Raw genomic sequence first — 22534 nt, forward strand, 5'->3', positions numbered from 1 at the left:
CAAAACAGTATGGTACTGGCATAAAAACAGACATAGATCAATAGAACAAAATAGAGAGCCCAGAAATAAATCCATGCATATACAATCACTAATATTTGACAAGGGAGCCAAGAATACTCAATAGGGAAAAGACAGTCTCTTCAATAAAATGGTGTTAGGAAAACTGGATATTCACATGCAAAAGAAAGAAACTGAATCCCTATATTATACCACTCACAAAAAATTAACTTGAAATGAATTAAAAACTTAAATGTAAGACCTGAAACCTTAAAACTTCTAAAAGAAAACATAGGGAAAAAGCTCCTTGACATTGATCTTGTTAAGGATCTTTTCGATATGACACCAAAAGCACAACCAACTAAAACAAAAATCAACAAGTGGGACTACAACAAGCTAAAAAGCTTCTGCACAGCAAAAGAAACAACATAACGAAAAGGTAACCTACAGAATAGGAGAAAATATTTTCAAACCATCTATCTGATAAGAGGTTAATATCCAAAATATATAAAGAACTCATACAACTCAAAAGCATAAAAAGAAATAATCCAATTAAAAAATGAGCAAAGGATCTGAGTAGACATTTTTCCAAAGACGACATACAAATAGCCAACAAGTACACGAAAAGGTGCTCAACATCACTAATCATCCGGGAAATACAAATCAAAACCACAATGAGATATCACTCACACTTGTCAGAATGGCTATTATTAAAAAGACAAGAGATAACAAATGTTGGTGAGGATGTGGAGAAAAGGGAACCCTTATACACTGTTGGCATGAATATAAATTTGTACAGCCACTATGGAAAACAGTTCGGAGGTTCTTCAAAAAATTAAAAATAGAACTGCCATGTGGTCCAGCAATCCCATTCTGGGTATATATCCAAAGGAAATAAAATCACTACCTTGAAGTGATATCTGCATTCCACTGTTCACTGCAGTATTATTCACAATAGCCTTGATATGGAAACAATATCACTGTCCCTCTATGGATGAATGGATAAACAAAATGTGGTGTATGAATATACAGTGGGATATTGCTCAGCCATAAAAAGGAAGGAAATCCTGCCAACTGCAACAACATAGATGGACCTTGAGGGCATTATAGTAAGTGAAATAAGTCAGACAGAGAAAGACAAATACCATACCATCTCACTTATATGTGGTATCTAAAAAAGGCAAACTCATAGAAACAGAGAGTAGAACGGTGGTTGCCAGGGGCCGTAGGACGATACTGTTAAAGGGAACAAACTTCCAGTTATAAGAGGACTAAGTTCTGGGGAATCTAATGTACAGCATGGTGACTGTAGTTAACAATACTGTATTGTATACTTGAAAGTTGCTATGAGAGGAGATTTTAAATGTTCCTCTCATAACAACAACAAGAACAAAATAGTAATTATGTGAAGTGAAGGATGTGTTCAATAATCTCATTGTGATAAACATTTCACAATATATACATGTATCAAATCATCACATTGTACACATTAAATATACACAATGTTACACGTCAAGTGTATCTCAATAAAGCTGGAAAAATAAAATAAATAAAAGCAAACAGATAAATCATTATGTGCTGATATAGAAAGTAGTCCAAAATATGCTGTTAAGTGAAAACCAGCAAGACAAAACTTTGTAGGTAAGTTTTGTCATCACTTTCTGTTTCTTAAAAAAATGACGCAGAGGTTGATATATAGGTATATGTAGATGCATATAAAATGTATATATCAAGAAACTGTTTGGACTGGTTACCTTTGGAAAGAGTGAATGTAGAGACAGAAGGGAAATTTTATATTTAATTTTACAATTTCTGAAGCATTTAAAAATTCTCAAATATAAGAATATATTATTATTTGTTTGACAGTTTATTATAAAGTTAAATATATCTGTCTACTCTACAATGCAGCAACTCCACACCTAAACGTTTACCCAAGATAAAGGAAAGTAGAGGTCCACAAGAAGATCATCCAAGAACATTTGTGATAGTTTTAATCATAATAGCAGAAACTGGAAACAATCTAAATGTCCATCACTAGAAAAATAAATTTTAAAAAATATTGTGTAGTCATGCCAATTGTATAACGCTGAATAGTAAAAACAATGAGTTACTAATACATGGAGTAACACTAGTGAATTCCAAAAATACATTGAGCAAAAATCATCAGAGAAAACAAAACTGATATCGTATAATTCTATTATCATGAGATTCAAGAAGAGAAAAAACTAAACTATCATGATAGATATCAATAATGACTGCCCATGGCAGGTGAGAAACTTTCTGGAGTGATGAAAATATTTTCTATCTAAAACAGAGCAGTGTTTCTTCATTTATCATGTACAAATTTATCAAAATGCATTATATTATAAATTTAAGACAAGCATTTCACTGTATGTAAATTATAAAACACAAAATATTTTACTCTAACGGCCTTAAAATATTTTGATAGATTATACCAACATAAATAAATGAATGTAACATTTAAATGCTTGTACAATATCTTCTGCTAATATTTAATAACCATTATAAATAAGATATTTATATTCTAAAACCCCACTAAAGAATAAAATGAGGCCAAAGCAAATTTAAATAAAAATATGCAAAACATAAAAGAAATGATAAGAAAGTGTTGAAGCACAAAAAATGATAAAATATATTCTTAATAATAAGTCTTTGATTAAAAAATTGTAAATAAAAATTTTATTAATAAAATATTTATTTTCCTGAAAAAGAAAACTTAATACGAGCAAATTATGAAGGACTCTAGAACTTAAGTTAAACAGTATTGAGAGTTATTATTTTACAATTAAAGCTATAGTTGACAATGAAGAAATATTCATGTGTGTAATAATAAAACATCATATTTAAAAAACAATACACTTTTTAACATAAAGAAAAATTAAGAGAAAAAATATAGGGGGAGATTTAACTCACTATAGGGGGAGATTTTAACTCACCATTTATCTGTGGCATATGCAGTTAGGAATAATTGATTATATATATACATAAAATATGAAGAATACAATACAGAAAAATTGACATATATATTATAAATACCACAAAGATACAGAACATATGATATTAAAGGTACTAAAACTTTATGAAGAGCGAAGGTGTCTTAGGCAACAATATAATAACTCAAAAAATTTAACAAGTGGAAAGTAGCTACACTTACCAATTTACTCTATAATTAGAAATTAGTCACATAAAATGAATTCAAAAGTATTTGGAAATTTTAATGTGTATTTCTAAATAACAAATATGTCAAGGAATAATTCCATGTCATAAAAAGTATTTAAAAATGAAAACACTTTGTAAGACAGCTTTTTTGATGTGTTCAAAACATGGAAATACATTCAGAATTTAACTGATTCATTGTATATAAATAATATACTTAAAATATTGGTAGAAAAAAAGAAAACATAAATATGTGTACAAAGACATGAAAGTGAAAAATAGGAAGGAAATAATTCTAAAAGTGTAACTAAATATCTACCTGATAAGCCACCCAGACCCAAATGGTACCATATACGGGCTTCTTCACAAATACTAGCATCAACCATTAAATGGTATTGGAAGCAAATGCTTGACTTTATCAAGTTTCTGAACTTTTCATATTACAACCACAACTTCAGTTCCCTTCTCTGATCCCTTCATTCAGACTATGATGATATGAGCTTTTCCCATTATTTAGACCTGTGTTCTCTTTGAACTTTATTTTTACTCTACTCTTCAGATTAGATAGAAACTTCTAAAACATGCCTAAGTCTTGATGACCCCAATCCCCACATTTAGTCCCTCACCCAGTGTCTTGGGGAGTCTGCAATGTAGCAGCTTTGTAGAATGTCCAAAGTATTAAAAGAAAAAGGTTTCCATAATCAAATCCCTGTGCAAGTCAGATACTGACACAGGAGAAACAGAATTGTAACTGAAAATACGACTAAGAGTTCTTTAAAAGGATGAATTAAGAAGACAAAACTGGCAAAGTGCAAATAAAACAAAACAAAATCAACAGAACTTCATACATTGCAGAACCGTATGGTAAGTAATTTGAAGAGTTAAAAGAAAATTAATGCATCAGTAATTTCAAAAGTCTACATGCCATTCTTGCCCCACAGTGATCCAGTTTTCCCCTCAGTAGACAAACAATGTTATAATTTTCTTGTGTGTACTTCCAAGTACTTTATACCTATGAGAAAATTTCACATATATATTTGAAATTTCATATATATATACATGAAATATACACACATATACACACACATACATAAGTCACATATGTATAAATATATAGAGAGATATATAAATATATCCATATATAGTTCATCCTCAGGACACAGAGGACTTCTTTATCAATTTTAAAACCATATTTTGGGCCGGCCCCGTGCTGTAGCAGTTAAGCGCGCACGCTCTGCTGCTGGTGGTCCAGGTTCGGATCCTGGGCTCGCACCAACACACCGCTTGTCAAGCCATGCTGTGGTGGCATCCCACATAAAGTAGAGGAAGATGGACACAGATGTTAGCTCAGGGCCAGTCTTCCTCGGCAAAAAGAGGAAGATTGGCATGGATGTTAGCTCAGGGCTGATCTTCCTCACAAAAAATAAATAAATAAATAAAATAAAACCATATTTCATCAGTTGTTAGAATAATATTTTTTCACACACTAAGTTCAGTTAAATCAGGATGCATCTTAAAATTCAAAGTAGGTCATAGTTTAATTGGTAGTTTTTTATTTCTTAGGAGTTTATAAAATAATGGTGAAGTTTTACAATTAAAAGCATCTTATATTTCATGAAAGAGTTTCATGGTATCTTGTATTAATGTACCATAATTTACTAAACCAATAAAGAAGGGAAAATCTCAAATAAAACAAGATTGACTAATATTTATTGAATACATAATTGATTTCAACATATTAGTTTATTTAATTCTTTACAGCAACACATATTAATTTCCATTTTACACATGAGTAAAATGTGGCCCAGAAAGGTAGTGAACAAAACCAGGCTCACAAAGTTAGTAACTGATGGAATGAAGATTCAAATTTCTCAACTAGTTTCAAAGTCTTTTCAACTACACTAGCACTCTTCAAACAGTGTTCAAAATACATACTTCAGTGATATTTTAATAAGTATACAAAGAACAGGGATCCTATGATCAAATAACACATGGTTTAAGGAAGTTTCTTCATTGCAGGACATTTTAGGGCTTCCAATATGTTATTGCTAATCAAAAAAACTTCAAGAAACAGATAAATTACATAGACTTTCCCAGTTTTATTTTACCTCAGAATCATATTTTTCCTTAAGTGTATCTTGGAATTTATATTCAGCATAACACTCTTTGAGGAATATATCCTAAAGCACATTACCTGCCAAATTTGGGAGGAAATAGAATTCAGGAGGGGATTAAAATTGTTAAATTTTACAAGCCAGAAAAATTTCTCTCATCACAAAAATATGATTCAATACAAAATAATGACGTATAGCACATTTCATGGAATGGCAGGATAGGTTTATCAGATCAATTTTTCCACTGAAAATAATTAAAATTAATTAAATTATTTAATTAATTAATATTTAATTTAATTCATATCATATGCCTTTTTAATTATTTTATAATTAATATGTATTATATATATTACATATATATTATATATATATATGAAAGAAAAGTTTCAATCCTGTTCAGAAAAGTTGAACAGGATAGAAACCACTAGGACAAAAGCTAAAGGAAAGTAGGAACCTACAGTTTTAATTGGAGCACCTGAGTATAAAAGTAAAATGTACACAAAGGTCATTTGCAATTCCTGGAAAACTTGGGCTCAGTTTGATGAAATGTAAGCGTCTTCAAATAATAAGCTAAAGTTTAGTCTCAGAAATTCTTAAGTTGCGGTCTAGGGACAGAATTTAAGGGATCCAGGAACTTGGATGGGGAAAAAAGTTTTACTTTATTTTCAAAATAATTCTGTACATTTTATAATACATTTAAAAATATGATTCTCAAGCCAAGGAGTACAAGCTTCAATAGACTTCAAAGCGCCTATGGCACAAAAAAGGTACCCCTTTAACTTTCAACTAAATTGCAAAATTCACCTTAAGTTTGGATAGCAAATGGCTATAGTTTCAGAGTAAAAGTAAACCAGAAATAAACAGAAATGTGAACCACCCCAACAACCTCTATCAGAACTCAAGGAACCGTAGTGAAATGGTCTCTATGTTGAGTGTACACTAAAAACAAAAAACCAAAAACCTCATCCTTGTGAAATTTAGACTCCAGCTGCTGCTCACTTGAATTTGTATACAAATTAGATTTTCTTCACTGGGAAGTCCATGGAACTCTCAAGTCATGAATATTTTTTAAGTTTGTACCATATTAGTAGAGCTCTATGTTCCTGGCAGAAGCAAAAGCAAATGTACTCTGGAAGAAGTCATCTGTATCTTAAGCTTCACAGAATGCCCACAAATAATTTTTTAACAACAATAATCAGCATAGAGTCAAAAGTAATCAAACACGAGAGAAAAATAGACATTACAACTCAAATAACACACAAAAATCAATCCCAGGTGGATTGAAAACCTAAGGGGAAAGTTGAAACTCCAAAATGTTTAGAAGATAATTTGGATGAATATCAGCATGACCTCAGGGTAGAGATTTTCTTAAACAATATATAAAAAGCTTTAACTTGAAAAAAATAAGAACTTTTATTCAGCAAAAGGCAATATAATAGATTAAAAATACAAGGCAAAGTGTAAGAGGATATTAGCTACATATACAACTGATTTCGGGCTAGTAGTCACATTACATAAAGAACTCTGAAAAATCAATGAGAAAAAAGACTACTCATTAGAAAATTGGAAACAAAGAAACAAATGGTCAATTGCAAAAGTGGAAATCAAAATACCCGACAGCATGTGAAAAAATTTTCAATTTCACAGCAGTTAGGGAAATTCACATTAAAATCATAAGTAGATATGCTTACATACTATGCGGACTGCCAACAATTTTAAAGTCTAATAATATCAAGTGGTAAAAAGAAAATGGAGCAACTGGAACATTCCTACACTCTTATAGTACTGTAAATTGGAAAGTCACTTTGGAAAATAATTTGTTATTATCCAATAAAATCAACAATGTCAGTTCTACTGACAGAGAAACTCACAAAGGATATCTGTACAAGGATGTTTCTAAGAGCATTGTTCGAAATAACCAAAAATTGGAAATAAACTAAATGTCCTTCAACAGAAGAATGGCTGAAAAAGGAACAGCAATATAGTTAATGACATTATCGTACCATGCTACAGAAATATGGATGAAACTCACAAACACTGCATGAAAAAAAGCAACAATATGGATGAAGATAAATAATGTTGAACAAAGGCAGTAATATACAAATATTAATGCAATACCATTTTAATTAACAAACATGCAAAACTAAAGTATGATCTTTAGGGATGCATACATATGTAATACTATAGCTAAAATTAAAAAGACAAGCAAGGAAATTAGTGTCACAAAGGTCAGGATATTGGAAAGCCTGAGGTTTTGTTCAGGAGGGGTACAGGGAGGACTTCTGAGGTGCTGCACATGTTGATCTGTGGCCTAAATGGAGGTTACTCAGATGTTTTCCTCATAATTCATTTATTAAAAATATACATGTACGCTTACCCACTCTTCTATATGTATGCATTATTCAAAATGACACAGGAAACAAAAGAAATAGGGTATTTATACCATATACTATACCATACACTATGAGTATTTTTGATTGAAAAAGTGACATTATACTCATTGATAAAACATTATAAACATAAGGATGCCTGAAATTTTTTCATGTTTATAATTTTTTTGAAAATAAAATAAACATTCGATTTAAAAAAATTAAAATTATATAGGTTTGGGATACCTCCATTTTCCCTTCTCCCATGCCTTCTGAGAGCCCTTACCCCAAAACACATTTCATCTATGAAAAGTAAAGTAAAATAAAATAAAATATTTTAACTATCCTGCCCTTTACTGCACTGGTAAGAGTTAGAGGAGAAAAGGAGCATCAGAAGAAAGAGATACAGGCTAAAGTACACAAGAAATGACTGAAAGAATAAATGGGAGAGACAAAGTTTGGGTAGAGATTCCCTGAAAGTTTGACAGAGAACTAAGAGAATGGGAAGTCATCTTAATAGGTGACATTATGGGATGACAAATGCATTAATAATTTTAATAGACACTTTCTATGCAATTCCTCTATTCAACGCTTTCAAGACAACTGTAATAAAAGTTTACCCTAATTTCCAAGGTTATGTTACACAAATTTTTAAAACACAACAGTATGGTATAATTGGCCTTGTGATACAGCCCAGTTTTATTAGGTTCACTGTGAAAAATATGATACAGAGCAGAAATGAGTAAAATTATTTACACATAGCATAACTGTGTACTAAAAAAATCCCCACTACAAAATCAAAATGATTGATGCGAGCTTAGAAAAGAAGTTATACAAATGATCTATCATGATTTAGGAAAAAAAACAGCATTGTCAGCAGCAATGAACGTATACCAAAAAAATATATATCTTTATATTCACAAAAACATAAACTATGAAAGAATACATTAAATAATTATATCTAGTTTAAAAAAATTTTTTTGGAATGGTACAAAAATATTACTGGAACATAAAAAAAAGTTTAAACAAACAAGAACATAATGTAGGTTCCATATTAGGAAGACTATTAGAAAAATATCTAATTTTTCCAATTTAATAACCAATATAAAAATACTAGCAGTATTTTATTTGGAACTAAAGAATTATTTGAAATTTTTAAAAATGGGCAATAACATCAAAGAAAATATAAACTGATGGTAAATAGATGCATGTGTTTGTAGTGGAAAGATGGCCTAGCCCTATAAATATCTGAATATATCCAATACTCTAAGGAAATAATTAAACTGCTGTTGCAAGAAACGAAAGTATAGATCAACAAAGAGATAAAAAACAGTCTACTCTATATGAAAACGAGACGTGATAATAAATGAAATTGTAAGATAAGACATAAGAAAAGAATTTTATAAATACTTTAGATAAAGAAGTCTTTAAAAAATAAATTTAGATTCAAACTACAAAATCAGAGATTACAGAATTGAGAGTTGTTCTAATAATAAATCAACATATGAAACGCAGCAACAGAATGTCCCAAAGATTAATGTTGCCAATGCTTTTCCTAAATCACAACATTAATCCTGATGTCTCTTTCCTTCAACATACCATAAGTTTCATGAGGGCAGGGAACATATCTATTTCATAGCCAGTGTATATTTGGCACCTAGCAATGGGTCCCATACATAGTAGGTGTTAATACATACTCACTGAAGGAATGACAGAGTATATGAAGGAATGAGGGAATACATTTGAGTGAAATAATGATCACACTAAGAAATAGTTTCTGCACAGAGCTGCATATGAAACAGACCCTTAAAAACACTGATTCAAATAAATTGATACTCTTCAGTGTTTCTGCGTGGGTGATTAACCTGTATTGTTATACCAAAATTCCAATAGCATGTGCTCATCAAAAACACTCTACCAGTAAACTAATATATCAAAGTAAATTCCTGATGGATTGAAGAATTCAAATATTTTCAAAATATATTAAAAACTTCAAAAATTAACATGATAAATAAAACAGTCACACATTATTTAAATTTAATAATTTAACAATATATGAAAAGGATAACTTTACCATCTTTGAATCAAGACAAAAATTCATAAGGCAGATGAGCAAATATTTTCATTAAATATGGCACAAAGAGAAATAATATATAAAGGTTTCATTTATGTTAGCTAAAAAACTCAGATTACTCATTCATCATCAGAAAGCTCAAATGAGAGCAAATATAAAAAGATTAAATGAACAGATGGAAATTATTTTTGCCCTTTGGTAATAAAAATGTAAACTAGAGCAACTTTAGAATGAAGTCATTTTATATTTGATAAGTTAGCTACATATATGATTAAATAAAATCTAATATGTTGTGGCAATCATGACATATTCACACAGTTGATATCGTGGTACATTTGTGGGAAACCATACAAATATAGAAGGCCATGCAAATATTCATGATGTGTGCCCCAGGAATTCCTTTTTTTTTTCTTTTTTTTTTGGTGAGGAAGATTGTCCCCGAGCTAACATCTGTGCCAATCTTCTTCTATTTTCTATGTGGGATGCCAGCACTGCATGGCTTGATGAGCGTGAGGGTTCGAGCCCAGGATCCAAAACCACGAACCCTGGGCCGCTGAAGCAGAGTGCGCAAACCAGTACACCACCAGGCTAGCTCCCAAAATTCCTATTTTGAATACTTATCTTGAAACAAAAACCAATAAAAGATAAAAACTAAGCACGGATGCCAGAGAAAATGGTGGGGTGAGTACCTCTGAAAATCCATCTCTCCATAAATGCAAAGAAAAAAATGGCAAAATTGTCTAAATCAACTCTTTCAGAACTCTGGAAATATACCAAAGACTTCCAAAAACCCTGGGAGCATTTATTCAAGAAAACAGATGAGTCTCAGTAAGAACAGAAACTTTTGCGGCATTTTAACTTTCCCTAGTCCCATTCCCCACTCTCTAGGTCAACAATAGCTTTGACAAAGAAAAAGCCATATTTCTGACACCAGAGGAAGCAGAAGCAAATTGTGTTTTTAAAAGCCTCATTCCTAAAGATTGTCATTATTAGACCTGTCTGGTCATTCCCTGGAAGACCCCACTTACAAGGCTGTGTGCATGATCAAGAGAGATCTGAGAAGGCCTTAATCTCTCACCTTCGGTTAACCTTGAGACCTTGCACCAGCAGGAAGTAAAGTCTAAGGCAGAGTTGTCAACCCCCTGGCTGAGTGTTGAAGGCATCATCCAACATGCACACAGAGAACCTCAGCAATGACTGGGAGATGTATTGCTTGCTGGCATTTAAAGAGATATTTGTCTAACCATTAACTGACCACTAAGCTAACAGAGTAGAGACATCAGTGGCCACATATGGACAAAAAATACAGACTTTAGGGAATTAACGTGAAAAGTCACTTAATTAATGCAACTATAAAAATCAGCAATGAAAACAAACCCTGGGGAAGAGGAAGAATCTGACGTTCACGGTTTTCACATTACATTTTAAACATCCAATTTTCAACAAAAATTCACGAAACATGCAAAAAGCAAAATAAAAACAAGGAAGTATATAGCCCATTTCAGAAAAAAGCAAACAGATCTTTGCCAAAAATCAGTTTCAAACTTCCAATTTCTGCTCTGACATGAAAAAACCTTGGAGGTTATCACTTGGTGCTCACAAAAAAATCTGAACAAACTGAAAATCAACAACTTTTCTTAGATCTCTTAGGGAACTGATGTCACAATGCACACTGACACCCCAAAAATCAGAGAGACAGGCAAATAGAGAGAATCACAGCTTATTGGGAGCAGAAGATGCTGAAGCCAAGAATGGGCAGAAGAACTTAAACTGTAATTGATGAACTGTTGGAGGCTCAGTGTGGACTAGCTTGAGAATTAAAAACTCCTGGAAACCAGTCTTAGAGGGCTACTTACACTTTTATCATTTTTATCTCCAGGAGCCCCACCAGGTCTTCACAGCAAAACAGTGCAGAAATATTCCTTCCTGCTTTCAGAAGGAGGAGAGGAAAACTAACTACTTTAATTTATGCCTAGGGTAAAAACAACCATTTTGAAATATGCCCAGAGTGTTCTGTTTTCACCGGACCTCAAGGGAAACTACTTTAACAGAGCATAATTGATGTAAGGAAGGGAAATATCCAACTCCAGCCCCCTCCAGCCTTCTTGTCACACTTAAGTTGGAAAAAGGCTAAGAAGCATTAGTATAACATTATGCATTTGTCAAAACCCATAGAAATATACAACACTAAGAATGATCCCTAAAATAAAATACAGACTTTAGTTCATAATAATGTATCAATATTGGTTCATCAACTGTAACAAATGTATGATACTAATGAAAGATGTTAATAATATTTGCAACTGTAAGGGGGGAGATAGTGGGTATATGGGAACTCTACACTACCTGCTAATTTTCTGTAAATCTGAAACTACTCTAAAAATAAAATTTATTAATTAAAAAAAGTCAATCAATAGAAATTGTCCCTGAAGGAGTCCAAATTTTAGACTTATTAGATAAAGACTTCACATCATCTATTTTAAATACATTCTAAGAGCTAAGGAAACCATGTCTAAAGAATTTTTTCAAGGTATGAGCATGACATCTTACCAAATAGAGAATATCAGTAAAAAGGAACCAAATAGATATTCTGGAATTCAAACATATAATAAATGAAATGAAAAATTCACCAGAGGGGCTGAATAACTGATTTGAGTAGGCAGAAAAAGAATCAGTGAATTTTAAGATAGGTCAGTTGAGATGACCCAGTCTGAGGAAAAGAAAAAAACAAACAATGAAGCAAAACAAATAGAGCCTAAGACCTGTAGGGCACCATCAAATATACCGTCATATGCATAATGGAAATCTGAGAAAAAAGTGGAGAGAGAATGGGGTAGAAAGACTATCTTAAGACGCAAGGGCTAAACTATTCCAAATATGATGAAAAACATTAATTTACACAGCCAGGAAGCTTTACACAGCCAGGAAGCTCAAGGAACTCCAAGTAGAATGAACAAAATTAGACACAGCATAATCAAACTGTGAAAAGCCAAAGATAAAGAAAGAATCTTGAAAGCAGCAAGAGGCAATCAATGAATCACTTACAAGGAATCATCGATAAGATCAAAAGGCGATTTATGAACAGAAATCATGGAGTCCAGAAGGCAATGGAATGACATTTTTAAAATGCTGAATTAAAAAATATTGCCAGCCAAAAGTTTTAATCTGGCATAACTGTTCTGCAAAAATAAAGCAGAAATTAAGGCATTCACAGATAAACAAAAACTGATAGTTTGTCACTAGCAGACTTCCCTGCAAAAAAATAAAAGAAGTCATTCAGGTTGAATGAAAACAGTACCTTGAATCTGAGGGAAGAAATAAATGGCATAGGACTACTAAGAAAGGTAACTATGTATTAAATATTAGTTAAATATAACAGACAGTATAAACATATTTTTTGTTTATAATTCCTTTTGTTGTCCTATTTGATTTAAAATACAATTTTATAAAGCAATAATTTTAAATCTATACTGGTGGGCACAAATGTATAAAGATGTAATGTGTGACAATAATAGCAAAAGAAAAGGTGAAATGGAGCTATATAGAAGCAAAGTTAATATTTAATATTGAAATTACATTAGTATTAATCTGAATTAGATTATTATAACATGATGTTAATTGTAACCTCTAGCATTAAACACTAAAAAAAAATTCAAAAATATATAGTAAGACAAGTGACAAGTAAATTAAAATGGTACACTAGAAACTATCTATTCACTATACTGGAGGAATAAAGGAAAAGAAAGATATAAGACACCCAGAAAAAAAGTAACAAAGTGGCATATTTAAATGTTACTTTATCATTAACTACACTAAATATAAACGGATTAAACTCTCCAATCAATAGTCAGAGACTGGCAGAATAGTTTTAAATAATGTGATCCAGCTATATGTTATCTACAAGATACTTCAGATTCAAAGACAAAAATAGTTTGAAAGTAAAAGGATGTTAAAAGATATACCATGCAAACAGTAAATAAAAGACAGCTGGAGTAGACATACCAATATCAGACAAAAAAGACTTCAAGACACAAATTATTACTACAGATAAAGGACATTTTATAATGATAAAAGGGCCAAACCATCAGGAAGATACACCAATTAGAAATATATACAAACTTAACAGAGGCTCAAAATACATAAAGTAAAAGTTGACATAACTGAAATAAGAAACAGACAATTCAACAATAATAGAGGGAGACTTAAACTGCCCACTTTAAATAATGGATAAAACAACTAGACAGAAGATAGGCAAGTAAATAGTAGACCTGAAAACATCATACACCAACTAGATCTAAGAGACAACTATAGAATATTCCACCAACAAGAGTAGAAAACACATTTTTCTCCTACCACACATGGAACATACTCCATAACAGAGCATATATTAAGCCATAAACAAGTCTCAATATATTGAAAAGTGTTGAAGTCATACAAAGTATCCTCTCTGAGGACAAAGGTAAAAATAGAAATCAATAACCAAGGAAAATTTGGGAAATTCTCAAATATGTGAATTTTAAACCAAATCTAAGTAAACAATGGATCAAAGAAGAAATCACAAGGGAAATTAAAAAATACTTTGACATGAATGAAAACAAAAATACAACATACCTAAACTTATGCGGTTTTGTGAAATCAATGCTCAAAGGAAAATTTATAGCTGTATATATCTACATTTAAAAAGAAGAAAGAACTCAAATTAATAACCTAGCCTCCCATCCAAAGAAAAAGAAGAGAAAACAAAGTCCAAAGGAAGCAGAGAAAGGAAATAATATTAGTGATAAATGAAATGGACAATAGCAAAACATTAGAGAAAATCAACAGAACCAAAAGGTGGTTCCTTGAAGAGATTGACAAAATTGACAAAACTTAAACTTGACTGACCAAGAGAAAAATAGAGAGACAATACTCAAAGTACCAAAACCAAGAACGAAAAAAAAAAGGGATATTACTAATGACCTTACAGAAAGGTTTATAAGGGAATACTATAAACAATGTTATGCCAATAAATTAGATAACCTAGATGAAATGGACAAATTCCTAGAAAATCATAAACTATCAAAATTAACTCACAAAAAAATAGAAAATCTGAATAGAACTATAACAATTAAAGAAATTAAATTACTAATAAAAATTCTCCCACAAAGAAAAGTGCTTAACCAAATGGATTCACTGATGAATATCACCAAATATTTAGAGAATTAACATTGATCCTTCATAAATTTTGCCAAAAAATAGAAGAGGAGGGATCACTTGCCAATACATTGTATGAGCCCCACATTACCCTGACACCAAAACTAGACATCAAAACTAGACAAAGACATCACAAGAAAATAAAATTATTCACAAAATATTCCTTATGAACACGAATACAAAAATCCTCAGAAAACACTAGCAAATCAAATCCAGTAGCATATAAAAAGGATTATACACCATGTCTAAATGAGATTTATTCCAGAAACATTACAACTTACAAAAATCAATGTAATACACCATATTAATAGACTAAATGGAAGAAATCACAGGATCATTTCAATAGATGCAGAAAAAGTATTTGACAAAATTCAATCCCATTCATAGTAAAAACACTAAACAAAATAGGAATAGAAAGGAACTTCCTCAACATGATAAAGAAACTTTGAGAAAAATCCACAGCTAACATTACACTTTACAGTAAAGAGTGAAAGTTTTCCCTTAAAATCAGGAAAAAGACAAGCACAGCTACACTTTGCCACTTCTATTCAATATTGTTCTGGAGATTCTAGCCAGAACAATTCAGCAAGAAAATGAAATGAAAGGCATCCAAAATAAAATAAAAGGCATCAAAAAATATACAATACTTAAGAATTCATCTAGGGCCGGCCCCATGGCTTAGCAGTTAAGTGCACATGCTCCGCTACTGGTGGCCCGGGTTCGGATCCTGGAGGCACACTGACGCACCACTTCTCCGGCCATGCTAAGACCGCGTCCCACATACAGCAACTAGAAGGATGTGCAGCTATGACATACAACTATCTACTGGGGCTTTGGGGAAAAAAAAGGAGGAGGATTGGCAACAGATGTTAGCTCAGAGCCGGTCTTCCTCAGCAAAAAGAGGAGGATTAGCATGGATGTTAGCTCAGGGTTGATCTTCCTCACAAAAAAAAAAAAAAGAAAGAAAAGAATTCATCTAACAAAAGAATTGCAAGACTTGTTCACTAAAACCTACAAAACACAGCTGAAAAAAATTAAAGACCTAAATAAAAAAGATATCCTGTGTTAGTGGACTGAAAGATATAATCTTGTTAAGATGTCAAAACTCCTCAAATTGATCTAGAGTCAATGCAATTCCTACCAAATTCCAATAACCTTTTTTTAATAGAAAGTGTCGAGCTGATCCTAAAATTCACATGGAAATGCAAAATGCAAAGGACACAGATTAGCCAAAATAATCTTGAAAAAAAACAACAAAGTTGGAGGAATTACAATTCCTCATTTCAAAAGTTACCACAAACCTATAATAATCAAGATAGCGTGGTACTGGCATAAGGATGGACACGTAGATCAACAGAATAGAATTGAGATCCCTAAAATACATCCATGTCTATGGTCAGTTGATTTTTACAAGGGTGCCAAGACTATTCAATGAGAAAAGAATACTGTAGCCTTTTTTCAACAGATGGTACTAGGAAAACTGGTTATATACATGTAAAAGAAAGAATTTTGACTCCTACCTCAAACCACACAAAAAAAAATAACTCAAAATGGATCATAGACTTAAGTGCAGGAGCTAAAACTATAAAACTCTTAGAAGAAAACTGAGGTGTAAATATTTGTGACCTTGTATTAGGGGATAGTTTCTTTAATAGGATATCAAAAAAAAAAAAAAAAGCAATTTTAAAGATTAGATAAATTGGCTCCACCAAAATAAAAATTTTGTGCTGCAAAGGACATTATCAAGAAATTGAAGGGCCAACCATAGTGGGCTACTGGTTAAGTTCTGGGCTCTGAGCTTCAGCCGCCCTGGTTCAGTCTGGGGTGTGGACCTACACCACTCCTCTGCCAGTCGCCATGCTGTGGCCACTGCTCACATACAAAAAGAGGAAGATTGGCAACAGATGTTAGCTCAGGAAGAATCTTCCTTAACAAAAAAATAAAAACACCATCCCTACCATGGGTAAAAACATTTGCAAAACATATATCTGATAAAGGTCTAGTTTCTAAAATATATAAAGAATTCTTACAACTCAAAAAAAGATAACCAACCCAATTTAAAAATGGGCAGAAGATTTGAAAAGACATTCTCCAAAGAAGATATACAAATGGCCAGTAAGCACATTTAAAGATCCTAATCATCATTAGTCGCTACGGAAATGCAAATCTAAACTACGAGATACCACTTCACACCCACTAATATGGCTATAACAAAGTTAAAAAATAATAAGAGTTGACAAGGGTGTGGAAAAACTGGAATCCTCATATCCTGCTATTTGGAATGTAAAATATTGCAGCTCGTTGGAAAGAAAGTTGGCAATTACTCAGAAAGTTAAACATCACGTTAACAAATGACCCAGCACTTTCAGTCCTAAATGTATACCCAACAAAAATGAAAACGTATGTTCACATAAAAACTTGTACTCGAACATTTAACATTATTCCTAATAGCCCCAAAGTGGATACAACCCAAATATCCATCTACTGATATCAACAACATATGGAATATTCACACTGTGGAATAGTGTTCTGCCATAAAAGGGAATCTTGACAAAATCCTAGTGTAAAAGAAGCCAGATAAAGCTAACTATTTTACGAATTCATTTATACGACACATCCAAAAAGGCGTCCCATCCCGCCTCCCCACCCCCACCCCCCATCCCCCAACAGGCCAAAAAAGTCCCCGCTGTGAGGGCGTTTCTGTTACCTCAGAAATCTTGAAGTAAATATCAAAAGCAACAGTATCAATATTTACGTTGAGCGACAGCAATAAGTGGGCCTCAGAAACCTGTCAGGTGGAGCATCACTGTGTCTGGACAGTTTCGAGCTGTGTGAGGAGAACGCTAAGGATGGTCTCTGCAGTCAAACGTTGCGGTGGCGCCAGTGCCGCCGGAGTCTGGCCCGCCGCAGTGGGGGCTGCTGGGAAGGACCGCCTCCCGTTCACGGAGGAAGTTGTCCCGGGCTGGGATGCCTTCCTCCAGGCCTCTGCGCTTGCGCGTCTCCGCAGCGCCCTGGCGGGGGTGGGTGGTGTTGTCGAAGGGGTCTCCCGGCAGGTTTTGCCAGCGGTCAAACACACACTGGGGGAAGGCCGGGGCGCCTGTGTGGATTCTTAGGTCGGCGATGAAGCCAAGGAACTAGTTGACGGGCAAGTAGGCCTTCATGACAAACATGGGGGTGTCGGCCACCTGGCACTCCTGGAAGATGTGGCTCCACTTCCTGTTCAGGACACCATAGAAGGCACCAACCTCTTGTTCCGGACAGTGGATCTCCGCAAGGTAGATGGGCTCCATGAACCAAGGCTGGCGGTCAGCCCTCTGGCGTAGAGGCAGCGCCCTGTGCAGCGTCACATCATGGACATCGAAGGGCATGCCCTGCACGTTCTCGCACAGCGCTGCCACTGGAAGCTGGCCACCACGCTTGGTCCTTGATCTCACCGAGGTACTGCACATCCTTGATATGTCGGTGAGGATGTTGCGGCCAGTGCTGACAGGCCTAAAGCACCAGATCTTGTGGGCCTAGACCACGTGCTACTGATACTCCTCTGCCAGGTAGCAGGCGGATGCTCGCTTGAGCTCATGGAAGGGGCGGACACCTTGCCCTTGCTTTCCATCGCCAGCCCATTAGGGAAGGGTGGCGCCTACATGCACAGCGGGTTGTGCTTATTGGGGAACTTGGACAGGCAGAGCACTTTCCACTCTTCGCTGCCGGTCTCACGGTAAGAGACAACTGGGTCAGATTTCTTGATAGGGATGCAGGTGTGGTCCTTCAGGCAGATTTCCAGGTGCAGCTCACCGGCACCAGCGATGATGTGCTCCCCCAACTGACTCCTTGATGATGCACTGCACCACGGGGTCCGTCTTGGCCAGCTGCTTTAGCCCCTCCACCAGCTGGGGCAGGTCGACCCGGGTCTTGGCCTCTACAGCAACCGTAACAACAGGACTTACACTGAATTTCATCACCCGCATTGTGGGCGTGCTCGAAGGTGGTGATGGTGCCCGTCTTCATCAGGGGCTAGTCGACACCCACCAGGCCCATGATGTTCCTGAAAGGCATGTAGATTTGTGGTTGCCAGGGGCTGGATGGAGAGGGAATGAGGAGTGGCTGCTAATGGTATAGGGATTCTTTTTGGGGTTATGAAAGTGTTCTAGAATTAGATAATGGAGATAGTTGCACAAACTTGTGATTATACTAAAAATACTGAATTCTACACTTTAAAGAGGTGAATTTTATGGTATGGGAATTATAACTCAATTTTAAAAAGTTAAACACAATATTATAAGAGCATTTAGTGAAGCAGCATGCTGAGTAAATCTCTGCTTTATATGAGTCTGAGTTGATAATCCAATCCTTTTTATTATCTATATGATATGTCAAGGGAAATTTGTAGCTTTAAATAATTATATTGGAGGGGCCGGCCCGGTGGCACAAGCCATTAAGTGCGCCCCCTCTGCTGCGGTGGCCCAGGGTTCGCCAGTTCGGATCCTGGGCGTGCACCCACACATAACTTGTCAAGCCATGCTGTGGCAGTGTCCCATATAAAGTGGAGGAAGATGGGCATGGATGTTAGCCCAGGGCCAGTCTTCCTCAGCAAAAAAAGAGGAGGATTGGCAGATGTTAGCTCAGGGCAGATCTTCCTCCCCCCAAAAAAATTAAAAAATTTTAAAAATTTAAAAATAAATAATTATATTAGAAAAGAAAAAAAGCTGAAAATGAGTGATCTAAGTATCCAAATTAAGAATATGGGGGAAAAAATCCAAAGGAAGTAGAAGGACGAGAAGGGGGTAATAATATCTGAAATTAATAAAATAGAAAGCAAATCAACAACAAAAAACCCAAGAGATAATTTAAAAGGTTAGAAATTACCACTTTGAAAAATTTAGCACCAATGGCAAAATTGATCAAAATGAAAGAGAAGAAACAAATACAATATTATGAATGTAAAGGAGAAATAAGTACATATAGAGAGATATAAAAATAAAAGATATTATTAACAATATTGTATCAGTACATTTAAAATTTAACCAAATGGGGGCCGGACCAGTGGGCTAGTGGTTAAATTCACACTTTCCACATCGGTGGCCCCGGGGTTCCCCAGTTCGTATCCTGGCTGCGGACCTATTCACTGCTCATCAAGCCATGCTGAGGCTGCATCCCATATAGAAGAGCTACAACTCAACTACTATAATATACAACTATGTACTGGGGCTTTGGGAAGAAAAAAAGAAAAAGAGGAAGATTGGCAACAGATGTTATCACAGGGCCAATCTTCCTTAAAAAAAAAAAAATTTAACCAAATGAACAAATTTTTAAAAGAAAAAATTATAACTTACCAATAGTGAATTAAGAATAAATAGAAAGCCTAAATAGTCCTTTAACCAATAAATAATTTGTATCAATAGTTTAATATCTCCCTAAAGATTAAGACATAAGTTCATCAAAACATTCAAGAAAAATAATTAAAATATTACATTATTTATTTCAAGGAATAGAAAATGAAGAAACATGCTCTAATTCAATTGTGAGGTTATAAACACCTTACTACCAAAACCAGACAAGAAAATTTAAAGGCTAATGTTACTCGAGCATAGATGGAAAAATCCTAAATAAATAACTATCAAACCAAATCCAGCAATATATTCAAATAAAATAAAATAAGTTAAATCTATCCCAGGAATAAAAAGTTTAACAATTGAAAATCAATGTATGCAACTTATTAAATTTAAGGATTAAAGATTAAAGAAGAAAAATTTAATCGCAGAAAAATTTCAGTAGATGTAGGAAAAGCATTCATAAAATTCAATACATGTTCATAATATATAGTAAATTATAAAAAATCATCTCTAAAAAATCATATTTAATGGTGAAACATTTAAAGTCTCATTTTAAAAATCAGGAACAGGGGGCTGGCTGGCTGTGTAGTGGTTAAGTTCACAGGCACCCAGGGTGCCCTGTGGCCCAGGGTTCACAGTTTTAAATCCTGGGCGCAGACCAACGCACTGCTCATCAAGCCATGCTGTGGCAGTGTCCCACATACAAAATAGAGGAAGATGGGCACAGATGTTAGCTTAGGGGCAATCTTCCTCAGCAAAAAGAGGAGGATTGGCAACAGATGTTAGCTAAGGGCTAGTCTTCCTCTCCAAAATAAAGAAATAAATAATCAGAAACAGGAAGATAAGTGTGTACATTTTTATTGCTTCCATTTAACAGGGTACTAATGGATCTAGACTAAGCAATAGAAGAGAGAAAAGTGATAAAATTATGATTGGATGAAAGTAAAAATCGAAATGCATTATTTTCAGATGATCTAATATTTTGAATTAATAAGATGGTTAAAAATTATAATATGAGATTAAATATATAAAACTATATAACATATATTAGCATATTCATATATAATATATAAAACTAAATGTGATTTGGGAGAGGTGAGAGAACCTAGGGTTCTATTTCTTAATGTGGGTTATGAGTGCACAGATATTCAATTTTTATCAGCATTCTTTATACTTTACATATATGTTACAGATATTTTTACATATATGAAATATTTCCTATTTCAACATATAAAGACACTATTTTGTAAAAAAAAATACAGTCTCTGCCCATTATATGGAAAAGATACATTATGAAAAACAATGAATAGAAAAATTAATGCAATAACAGTATCTTAATACAAATAACTAAGTGATGCTGCCATGAAATGCAGTTTTGTATGTAGTGAAAATATTGCCTGAAAATTAAAACATTACAGGTGGTAAGTTTGTAAAAAGATACTATCAATTGTAATAGAAATTATTATCCCAGGGCTAACCATTTGTAAACACGAGTCATCTGAAAATACTGTTGATCAGTATATGACTGTGACTGTACAGAACAATTTGGAAAAGTTTAATAATTTGTTTCATTATTTATTTCAGCTAAGAGCACAGCATAATCATCCATTTTGCTATGTTTATTGATAGTACAATAAGATTTTTGATGTGACTCCAGTAGTTTCATGATGATTGAAATACCATAAGGAAAGGATTTATTTTTTGATGTTAAGAAAAGTATTATTATGTTGAATATCATCTGGAAGAAGTTAATAAGACCTCACACTCTGTTCTTGTAATGTTCATGACAGAGTTTAATGACAAACCTTTTCAAAGGTTGGTACATAATTAGGTTCAGAACATCATCCAGCAAAGATTGCTTGGAGCATAAAATTTAAAATCTGCCAAGACATAGTAATAAACACTGAGATCTGATAAATTCCTGTAGTTTGAACATAGACATCTCAATGCTTTGTTTGATGAACTGAACATTCTCTATAGTGATTAGTTGTTTTACGTAGAGGATGGGGAGCTTAATGATAGTATGATGCCAAAGAGAAAGAAATTAATTTTAACTGATAATCATGATTTATGCCAGTATTCCAAACATTGGTTCTAATGTTATTTAAATACAAATATTCTAAACTTACTAACCAAGCACATTTCAAAAGACTATTTATTAACCATATTACTTTCCAAAGAGTTAGAAAACTAGACATATTTCCATTTAATATGCATTTACAGAAATTATATCATGGAACACTTACATTCCACTAAATAATCTGATATATCATTTTATCT

The 22534-nt window shown here is 33.7% G+C and overlaps 1 protein-coding gene across 1 annotated transcript in view; it reads right to left on the reverse strand.

The window, feature by feature from the left end:
- The window catches only part of LOC131415357 (coiled-coil domain-containing protein 178-like), a 112726-nt gene extending 94710 nt beyond the window's left edge, over positions 1–18016 (reverse strand). Inside the window, exon 1 of the mRNA XM_058556960.1 lies at positions 17632–18016. The gene's annotated coding sequence lies outside the window, so the exon portion shown is untranslated. The remainder of the gene's footprint in view (positions 1–17631) is intronic.
- Positions 18017–22534: the final 4518 nt, after the last annotated feature.

Source organism: Diceros bicornis, chromosome 16, assembly GCF_020826845.1.
Source record: "Diceros bicornis minor isolate mBicDic1 chromosome 16, mDicBic1.mat.cur, whole genome shotgun sequence".
NCBI classification, from domain to species: domain Eukaryota; kingdom Metazoa; phylum Chordata; class Mammalia; order Perissodactyla; family Rhinocerotidae; genus Diceros; species Diceros bicornis.